This window comes from Ochotona curzoniae, unplaced genomic scaffold (genome assembly GCF_017591425.1).
Source record: "Ochotona curzoniae isolate NIBS_2020 unplaced genomic scaffold, NIBS_Ocur_1.0 contig_3037, whole genome shotgun sequence".
Lineage (NCBI taxonomy): Eukaryota > Metazoa > Chordata > Mammalia > Lagomorpha > Ochotonidae > Ochotona > Ochotona curzoniae.
The window spans coordinates 6,378,737-6,390,097 of NW_024465699.1; positions in this window are offsets into that span (position 1 = coordinate 6,378,737).

Here is an 11,361-nt window from a genome sequence, read left to right on the forward strand (position 1 = left end):
ACATTTTGAAATATCAAGAAAACCATTACATTAAAACTAAGGAAATCTAAAGCATGAACTTTGATTAATAGCAATGCAATAATGTTGGTTCATTCATTTAAAGAAAAATATCGTGCTAATTAATATGGTAATAAACATGGGAAGCTGGATGTGGAGTATACAGTTGCATTTTCCAGGAAATTGAAAATAGTTCTAAAATAGAAGCTGTATCACAAATAAGCTCTCACCAACTGTAAATGACAGGACATGAATATTCAAAAAGAGGATAGCATGTATTGTTGTCTCTAGGAAACAACGTAAGAGCAGAGAACATGAGACCAAGGGTGTGCTCTCTGATGGTACATTTAACGGAGTCCTCTGAGTAGAAGACGTGTTTATTTGAAAAACAGAGAGTAAGCGAGAGAGAGCTGTGGTTTACTCTGCAAAAGCCCATAATTCAGCTGTTAATTCAGTCCTGGGAATGGCAGGAACTAAATCACCTGAGCCACCACTGCCAGCTGTCGGGATCTACATAAATGGGTTGTGGGCAGCAGCTGGAAGAGGGCATCCGACATACTCAGACATGTGACATGACGTCTCAAATGGTAACTTCACCCTGGGACAAATATCTACTGCAAGCGAGGGATGTTTGAGAAGAGGATAAATGAGGTGGGGAGCACGTGATATGGCGACTGAAGAGAAACATATTCAAAGGGAGGAAAGAAGAAACCCAAAGCCACTGAGAAAGCAGTGTACTTGGTGTGTCTGAAGGCCGGTAAAGTTGGCACAAAGAGTTAGCTGGGGAGTTGAGAGAGGTGAGTGTGTGTCAGTGATATATGGGGCCTATAAACCACGTACGCTGTTCCCTGCAAGCTGAGTGCAGTGAGGAGACACGGGCATGTCAGGTTTACATTTGCAAAGATTTTTTCTTGCCCTGTGATAGAAAATCCTGTGTGGGTAAAGAGTGGATTCAAGGATACCCAGAACAAGACTCCTTTATCTGTTTATTTGTTTTTTTTTTAAGATTTATTTTTATTATTTTTTTATTGGAAAGGCAGATATACAGAGAGGAGAGACAGAGAGGAAGATCTTCCGTCCGATGATTCACTCCCCAAGTGAGCACAACGGCCGATGCTATGCCGATCCAAAGCCAGGAGCCTCTTCCGGGTCTCCCACGCGGGTGCAGGTTCCCAAAGCTTTGGGCTGTCCTCGACTGCTTTCCCGGGCCACAGGCAGGGAGCTGGAAGGGAAGTGGGGCTGCTGGGATAGAACCGGCGCCGATATGGGATCCCGGGCATGCAAGGCGAGGACCTTAACCACTGTGCCACCGCGCCGGGCCCAAGACTCCTTTATTTGTGAAGATGAGAAGGATGAAGGTGGTAATACACTAGGTGTGCAGTGGTGGAGAGAAGCAGCAAGTTTGCAGAAGCATTTGAAGGCCAGAGTTTGGGATGGAGTATTAACTTCTATGGAAAAGCCAAAGGCAGGTAGTAAAAATGATGGGAGATGGGGTTAAGGAGAAACAGTGAAGAGGAATGACAGCAAGCTGAGATAGGAACCGACTTTAGCACCAAGCACGGCCATGCCCAGGAGTCCCTGGGGGATTGCTTCTGGATTCCTTCACGGCAAATACACTCCATGAATGCTCAAGGAGTTTCTGTAAAGCGACATAGTTTTTTTTTTTTTAAGATTTATTTTTTATTATTATTTTTTTTTTATTGGAAAGGCGGATATACAGAGAGGAGAGACAGAGAGGAAGATCTTCCGTCCGATGTGTCACTCCCTAAGGGTCCCAAAGCTTTGGGCCGTCCTCCACTGCTTTCCCAGGCCACAGGCAGGGAGCTGGAAGGCAAGCGGGGCTGCCGGGATAGAACCGGCGCCCATATGGGATCCCGGGCGTGCAAGGTGAGGACTTAACCACTTGTGCCACCGCGCCGGGTCCAGCGACATAGTTTTTGCACATTAACTTCTATGTGTCTCTGTGTGCTTAAAATTTCACTAGATTACTTAGATTCAATCGAATGCTATGCAAATATTTGTACTGTGTTATTTTCTTTAAATTTCTTTTAAGGTACAGTTCCATACGCGCAGGGGTTTCTCCTTCACTAGTCTCCTTTTCCCACTATATTATTACAATATTTTACACTGTAAAAATATTAGAATTGTTTTATTGTTACAATGATATTCCTTGTATTATTATATTATATTAGTCCTTCAAAAACAGCCATAAGTCCATCATTCTGCTATCTAAGTGTACCCTGACATCTTACAATGACAGACAGTCCAGCACCCTATTTTCTTTCTTTCTTTCTTTTTTTAAGATTTATTTTATTTTTATCACAAAGTCAGATATACAGAGAGGAGGAGAGACAGAGAGGAAGATCTTCTGTCTGATGATTCACTCCTCAAGTGACCGCAATGGCTGGAGCTGAGCCAATCTGAAGTAGTTTTCCCATGTGGGTGCGGGGTCCCAAGGCTTTAGGCCATCCTCGATTGTTTTCCCAGACCACAAGCAGGGAGCTGGATGGGAAATGGAGCTGCTGGGATTAGAACTGGCAGCCCATATGGGAATCCAGCGCATTCAAAGCAAGGACTTTAGCTGCTAGGCCACTACATTGGGCCCAAGCACCCTATTTTCAAAGTGTGCTTAACAGTTTCATTGGGAGTCCATCTTTTATTCGGGAGTAGAGATGCATATTGCAATGTACCTTCACTTCTCAATATGATAGTCTCTGTTGTACCTTTCCTCTAGGTACATGCGTGTTTGTCTCCATCCCTACTGATCTTGTGTTTTGCATGAAAGTTGCCTCAAAGCAGAGAGCAAAGAAGCCCGTATGTTCAGTACAGGCACAGTGTTTCCTTTCTGAATCTTTTTTTAACTGTGGTTGGTCTAAGCTGTGAACGCACAGTCCAGGGATGTAAAGGTCTGGCTGTGCTTTAATGGAACTGAAAAGTTTCAGAGTGGAGGGAAGCAGGGTGCTGTGGGAGTAAGAGTGCAGGGCAAGGCTAAATAAACCACTCCTTTATTTTGAGTCACCAGTGCATGAGGCAGGAGGGGAAGCTCACTGTTTCATATGACTATGAGAGCAGTAAGTATTTTCGGAGCAAGTGCAAGTTTGTTGAAGAACACCAGAGTGAAGGGGCTCTTCAGGGAAGAGCTAGCTCCCTGGAGGATTTTGTTGCTCAGAGTCTGTGGTCCACAGAACAAGTAGGCAGCTTTGGGTGATGAGGACTTGCTGAGAGACTAGATAAGATTACAGGATGGAGAGTACTTCCCAAGATCCCACCAGAAGAGTGCCTTGAGCTGGTTGTTAGGATAACTTGAAGAGAGGTACACAACATGATGGAATTATTTCTAATGGTCTGTTAGGAGCAAGAGAAAAATCAGTTCCAATTATCTTCCTTTTCTGGAACTGGTCTCTCAGGCTGTTTAAGAGTGATGAGGTATAAGTGAATTCCATGTCCTTTAAAATTAAATAGCATCCACTGCAAGTTATCTGAATGCTTATGACAGATGCACAGCCATTCCCTGCGTTTTAGGGAGTCATTGCACAATGTAGTAGCTAGGACTTTTCAGCTACTCTTTCCACTATCGTGATAATGTAGTCATCACCTTGGCTCCTGTCTACAGATTTGTTGTTCTTTATCTGATTTTCAGCTTTCTTTGTCTTTCCTCTTTCATTTATAGTCTTACTCCAGAAACAATGGAAACTTTCCAGACCCAGAGGGTGGAAGGTTTTTCTGTCCTCACTCTGTGGTCATCCGAGGGTTTTACTGTGCATAAGGCAACAGTGAAAAGCCCACAAGAGTGGTTGATACATCATGCCTGCTCCCCTGGCATTAGCCTGTACTTTCATGTCTGTCCTACTAAGGCAGTTTCAATGGTCTCCTCCAAGCTTTCAGTTATCCTTGTGAACCTGCTAGAGAGTCATCGAAGCTTAATTTCTAAGATCATAATCATTGTAAAGAAAGTTTTTAGCAATCAAGAAAGACAGAGGGAGTGATCACCCTTCCTCTAGGTCACTCCCCAAATGTCTGAGACATTCGGGACGGGGTCCAAGCCTAAGCCAGGGTCTTGGAAATCAACCCAGGTTTCCCGAGTGGGTGGCAGGACTGTAAGCATCTGAGTCACCACCACCACCTCCCCAGGGCTGAACTGGCAGGAAGTTGAAGGTAGGAGCCAGAAGTGGATGTCACACTTAGGAACTCCTGGATGGGATTTGTGTGACTTGAAGATGTGGCTCAACTGCTAGGCCAAAATTGGACCCTTCAACCATTTTGATTGATGTAATTATTACATAGGCTTTTTTTTAAAGTAGAAGATTTCTAACTTTTTTCCTCTTAAATTGACGAATGGTAAGTGCATGCATTTGGGGGATACAAGGTGCTAGTTTGATGTACACAATGTAGTAGCGAAATTAGATAAAGTAGCGTGCTTATTCACTGAATATTTTGCTTTTCTTCCCTGGTAAGAGCACTTGAAATCCTTCCTGCCTGCTATTTTGAAATACACGATACACTAATGTCCACAGTGTCACCTCGGTGTGACCAGCAGAGCTACTCATTGTTTTGACTTCACTTTGTTCCTGTTAATCAATGCCTCTTCTCCCTTATCCAGCCTCCGACCACCACTGTCCAACTGTCAACCTGCAGAAGTTCGACATTTTCACATTCTTTATCTATGTGAGACCACCTAATATTTCTCTGCTCGTGCCATCTTTCACTTAATATTCTTTGGGTTTATCCATGCTTCTAGGAACGACAGATGTTTTTTTCCTTTTAAGACTCAATAGCATCCCATTGTGTATAGGTACCACATTTTAAAATCCATTCACCCCTTGATGGACATGTTAGTTGTTTTCATATCTTGGCTGCTCTGAATAATATCGATTTCAATCCCTTTGAGTATATACTCATTCCTGGGATTGCTAGATCATATGGTAAGTCTGCTTTTATATTTTAAAAGAAAAATCAATACTCTTTTCCAAAATGGTCACACAAAATTACACTACCATCAACAATTTATAAAATTTTTTCTTCACACCTTTTCCTGACCAATATTCTTTCTTTTTCATTTTTATCTTTTTTATAGTAATGGATATAATAGATGTGAGGGGGTAGATTGTTATTTGATTTAATTTTTATTTTTCTGATGATATAAAGATATTGCACATTTTTCTGTCGTTGACCACTTAAGTCTTCGTTTCAATGATATCTACTTAAGTCCTCTGTCCATGCTATTTGAAAAGAAAAAAAATGCTATTTGTTTTCTTGTTATAGCAAGAAAAATATTATTTGAGTTCCTTATGTATTTTTAAAAGTATTTATTCATTTATTTGTGATGCACATTTACAGAGAGAAGGAGAGAGAGATTTTCCATCCACTGTCTCACTCCCAAATGTCTGCGATGGCCAGAGCTGAACCAATCTGAAGCCAGGAGCTTCTTCCAGGTCTCCCACATCTTCCACATGTGCGCAGAGACCCAAGGACTTAAGCCTTTCTCTGCTTCCCTCCTAGGCCATAAGCAGGAAATTGGATGAAAAGTGGAGCATCTGAGACATGAACTGGTGCCCATAAGGGATGCCAGTGTTGCAAGGTGGAGGATTAGCCTATGAGCTACCACATTGGCCTCAAATCTCTTACATGTTTTCCATATGAGCCCTACACAAGATATGATTTACAAATGCTTTATACGATTCAATCTGTTGTATTTTTGCTTCATTCATGGTTGTATTTGCTGTGTGAAAGTTTCTAGCTTGATGAAACTCTGTTGAGTTGCATTTTCATTTTATGTGTTCACTGGTTGTCTCTAGAACTTTCCCCATTAATTTTCTTTTAGTTGTGTTAAGATTTTTTCAGAAACTGCATTCCAGACATTAATCCAGCTTGAGCAGATTCTTGTATAAGCAATGAGGTAAAGTTTGGCTTTCATTGTGCTCTGTATGAATGCACAGGCTTCCCATTAGCATTTAAAGAAGAAAATATCATTCTCCCAGTGTTTATTCTTGGCACCTTTATGAAACTAACCATAGCTTTTTGGCCTGGTTATCCCATTACATGACCCAACTTATTTGGTTGTATGTTAACACCATCCTATTTAATTGTTATGGCTTTGTGATATATTCTGATATCAAACAGAGAATATTTTATGCTTGGTATTGGCCATATTTATTTGAGCTATTAGCTTTCTTTTGTTGTTGTAGGCTTTTTCCTTCTATTTACATAAATAATGAAATTGGAATTTTGATGAGGATTTCATTAAATCTGTATATTGCCTTGGGTAGTGTGAATACTTTAATAGAATTGCTTATTTCAACCGATGCACAAGGAATACCTTCTTATTTGTATCATCTTCAATTTGTTTCTTCAAGATTTTAAATCTCATTATGATGTTGTAATTTTTAGTATACAGATATTTTATTTTTTGGTTAAATTTCTTCCAAGTAGAGATGTTTTGACACTGTTATCAATGGGATTGTTCTGTTAGAAATTTTAATTATTAACAATTACTGTGTAGAAATGTTACCTATTTCTGCAAGCAAACTGTAATTTTTCATCATTCATAATTATAACTGTTTTGGGGAGTCTTTGGTACATTCTATGTATAAAATCATGCGATGGGTAAACAAAGACAATATTGATTCTGCCTTTCTTATTTAGATGCATCTGTATTTCTTTTCCTTGTCTTATCTCCAGCCTAGAATTTCCAGTGCTGAAGATAAGTGGTGAGAGTAACACCCTTGACGTATTCTTGATCCTAGAAACGAACATTTTCCACTTTTCATAGTTGAAGATAATGCTAACTGTGGGATTGTCATGACTAGCTTTTTGTGTTGAAAAAAAATTCTTAAAAACTAATCTGTTGAGAATTTTTAGTCCTGAAAGATGTTAAATTTTTCAGACGTTTGTCCTGCATCTCTAAGATGAACATGTGGTTTTTGTCACTGACCCATAGTATTCATTTATCTGTCCGTGTTACTCCAACCTTACCTTCAGGAATAAATTCTACCTGTTTGTGATGAGTGATGATTGAATGTACCGTCGCATGTGGGGTTGAGTGTCTTGTTGCACATTTTGGAATCACTGATGTTGACCTGTAGTTTTCCTACAGTATCTTTGCCCGTATTTGCTAGCAAGGTGATGGTAACTTCACAAAATATTCCTTCCTTTCCTTTTTCTCTTGAAGCTATTGATGATGATTGCTATTATTGGTTCATTTTTTGATAGAACTCAGATGTGATTATGTTTCCTGGGTTTCTTTCTTTGGGGGGAGATTTTTAATTATTGATTTGATCTTTTAAGGATTCTGATCTGCTGACTGCATGAGGTAGACTTCAGACTTAAGACATAATCTTTGGTTTGTCTCTACCTCTGTAAAAATATGCCTTTCAAACAAAAATAAATAGATATTCAAAAAAAAAAAAAAGAAAGAAAAAGTGGGGCTGGTGTGGTGGGACAAAAGGTTATTCCTCCATCCTGTGGCACTGGTATTCCATATGGGCACCGGTTCATGGCCCGGCAGCTTCACTTCCCATCCAGCTCTCTGCCTATGTCCTGGGAGAGCAGTGGAAAATGGTCCAAGTTCTTGTGCCCTGTGTACACATAAGAGACCCAGAAATACCTCCTACCTTTTGGCTTCAGATCAGCTCAGCTCTGGCATTTGCATCTATTTGGTGAGTGAACTGGCAGCTGAAGACCTCCTCTCTGTCTCCTCTCTCTGTAAAAATCTGTCTTTGAAAGAAAATCCAGAAAAGATTTAAGATAATAAATAGGTTTATAAACAAGGATGGGGAAAGGCTATGCCACTTGCCAGACTGAATGTTTTCTTCCAGATCTCAGATGTTGAAACATAATGGATGATGGGATGCTGTTAAGAGATGCATTCATTAAGTGGTCATCAGGCCATGTGGTCTCTTCCCTTGCAAATTATGGTTATTTATTTGAAAGGGGTAGCTATTGGTAGGGAGAGGGAAAAGGCGGAGATCTTTCATTTCCTAGTTCATTTCCCAAAGCTGCACAGCCTGGCCTGGCTCATGCCACAATCAGGAGCCAGGGACTCCATTTGGGTCTCCCACAGAGCTGGCAGGGGTCCAAGCTTTTGTGCGATTATCCACTGCCTTTCCTGGAACATAAGAAGGAGCTGGATTGAAAGCAGAGCATCTGGCAGTCAGGGATGCAGGTATGTGATATAACAAGCAATGATTTTACCTGTGTGTCATAGTGCAGGTACAGCAGTTATAAACGCAGCCTCACAGTGTTAGTCTTTCTGTTCAGACTTCTATTGTATGGTAGTGAAGCAAAACTCCTGATGGGCATCAAATTCTGGTACCTTGATCTCAGAATTCCCAGCCCCCACAATTCTGAGAAAATACATTTCGGCTCTTTCTAAGTTACTGTCTTGAATTTCCTTTGATAACAGCATAACCAAAGTAAAACACTCTTTTTAAGTAGTTGTTAAAAGAGAGTTGGAGTAGATAAATGAATGTCAGCCATATGGACTTTGTTTGAAGTATTGTCACTATAAAAAAATGAGGAGGGCAGTGCTGTGGCTCAACATGCAGGATTACCTCTCCCAGCAGTGCTGGCATCCCACGTGGGTGCCAGTTCTGTCTCCAACTGTTTCAGTTCCAATCCAGCTCCCTGCTTATGGACTAGAAAAGCAGAAGATGATGGTCCAAGTCCTTGGGTCCTTGCACTCAAATGGGAAATCTTGAAGAAGCGCTTGGCTTCTGGTGTTGGTTTGGTTATCTCTGGCCATTTTGGTCATTTGGAGAGTGAACCAGCAGATGGAAGATCTCACTCTCTCTTTCTCCTTCTCTTTGTAAATCTGCCTTTCAAATAAAAATAATCCTTTTAAAAAGGAAATGAGTATTCTACAATGAAAGGAGCATAAAATCAACGAAGCAAGTTTTAATCACAGAATAATCCAGTAATCGATCCCAAAGTCGCATGAAATTGAAAATAAAAGATTTGAAGGAAGCAGAAAACTCAACAATAAAATTGGACTGTAACATTTAATTCCAGTAATGGTTTGAACAACTAGACATGAAACTAAGAAGAAATGAGAAGAGTTGAATGACTGTATGAACCAAGAAAACCTCACAGCTGTTTACAGAACATTAATTTCCGAACAACAGAACAGGCATCTTGCAGAAACACTGTTGGAACTTTATCCAGGGTCTGCCAGGTTCAAGCACATAAAACAAATCTCAGTGACATTGAAAATAATCTAAATCACATTGAGAATTTTATTTGATTATCTCTGGCCATTGAAGAAGCATTAACCAGGGTGAAGCAGAGAGGGCACATCCCATGAAATAGGAGAGGGCAGACCAATGACAGGGGGTTACCTGGAGTCATGGACGCGGAAAAATAGCAGACAGCATTGTGGTGTTGCAGTGACCAAATACCCCAGTAGCAGTCAGCAAGCAGAACTCCATGGGTGGCTGGAACACCACCAGCAGCCAAGTGGGAAGGGAGTTCACCAAGAACTGAACAGGTGCACCCAGGCAAAGAAATGTCTATCTTGCTGGTTTGTTTGATTTGTCCAGGAGCAGAGACAGAGCAGCAGTTCTCAAACAGGCAGTGCGGGAAGAGGTGGATTTCACAAGAGAGACCCCTAACACAACTAACACAAGATGGTGAATCAGGCACCATCTTGTATAGGAAGGCAAAGGTAAAGTGGGACAGAACTGTGATGCACCAAGCTGGGGGCAAACTCATTTCTGGCTCAGTGCATTGCAACAACGTGGCAACCTACAGGTTCAACCAAAAACAGGTCCAGGTAACTCCCAGACCTAACAGATAGCATGCAAGAACTCCACAAGTGGCACATCAGGCACCATTTTGTGCAATGTGGCAAAGGCTTTGAGACTGCAGGGACAACAGTGAGCTATGCACATGCTAAGCTGGGAGCAAACTCACTGAGTTAAGTTCATTTCATTGGTCCCACATCGAAAATAATACCAACTTCGGCATCTTACAACACAAAACAGGTTCATGTGGCCCTCAAACATAACAGACAGCAAGTTCCAGCAAGATCAGTATCTCCTTATTCAGATACATGAACCAGAAGTGGGAGAAAGATTGTATAGATAATGTTGCAGCCTCAGAACAGGATCAGAGGAGGTGAAGCGAGTTGAGCAGGAGCTATGGCTATGGAGACCATGGTGAAAATATAATATAAGGACTCAGACCTGGAACATGCTGGAGGGAGTGGCACGACTAACTGAAAACAGAGAGCTGTGTACCAACTGCAATAAATACAAGAATCTGCTAGCCGGAAGTACAATGACCAAGAGCAAAATAAGAGACAAAGGCACAATGAATATTACTGAAGACTCCCCTGCAAAGGAGCAAAACCCTATGCCAACCTCAGAGTTAACTGAGGAAGACATTGAAAAAATGGGGAATAGAGAATTCAGAAAACTCATTATAAAGCTTCTTATCACCAAGGAGAAGCAAATACAGGAGTTCAAGTAATTTAAGGAGTATGTCAGACAGGGAATAGCAACACTGAAACAAAATGAAGCAGAATTATTGGAAATGAAGAATGCAATAGAGCAATTTTAAAATTCAGTGCAGGGCTCAGCATAGTAGCCTAGTGGTTAAGGTCCTCGCCTTGCATGTGCTGGGATCCCATTTGTGGGCACAGGTTCTAATCCTGGCAACCCTGCTTCCCATCCAGCTCCCTGCTTGTATCCTGGAAAAGCATTCAAGGACGGCCCAAAGCCTTGGGACCCTGCACCTGCTTGGGAGACCCTGAAGAGGTTCTTGGCTCATGCCTTTGAATTGGCTCAGCTCCAGCCATTGTGGCCGCTTGGGACGTGAATGGAAGATCTTTATCTCTGTCTCTCCTACTCTCTGTATATCTGAATTTTCAATAAAAATAATTAAATCTTTAAAAAAATTCAGTGGAAAGTTTCAATAATAGGATGAGGCAGGCAGAAGAAAGAATCTCAGAATTGGAAGATATTTCTTGTCACAATGGAGAACCAACCAAAAAGCTGGAAGTAGGGCTGGGTCGAGCTAAAGTGTATTCAAGAAGTAAGAGACACTAATAAAAGGACAAGCATAAGAGTATGGGAGTTTCAGAGGGTGCAAAAAGAAGAAGCTGGGTTTAAAAATGTACTCAATAAAATAGTAAGTGACAATTTCCCTACTCTGGAGAAAGAATTGGGAAACAGAATAGAGGAGAGGCACAGAATGTCCTACAGGGTTGATGAAAAGTGATCTTCATCATGATACGTGTTAATCAAACTGTTTTTAGTTGAACATAAGAAAAAGATCCTTAAAAATCAATTGAGATCTAGAGGAATGGCAATTTAAATCACAGGAGACCTCTCACAGGAAAATCTACAGGCCAGAAGAGAATGGAGCAAC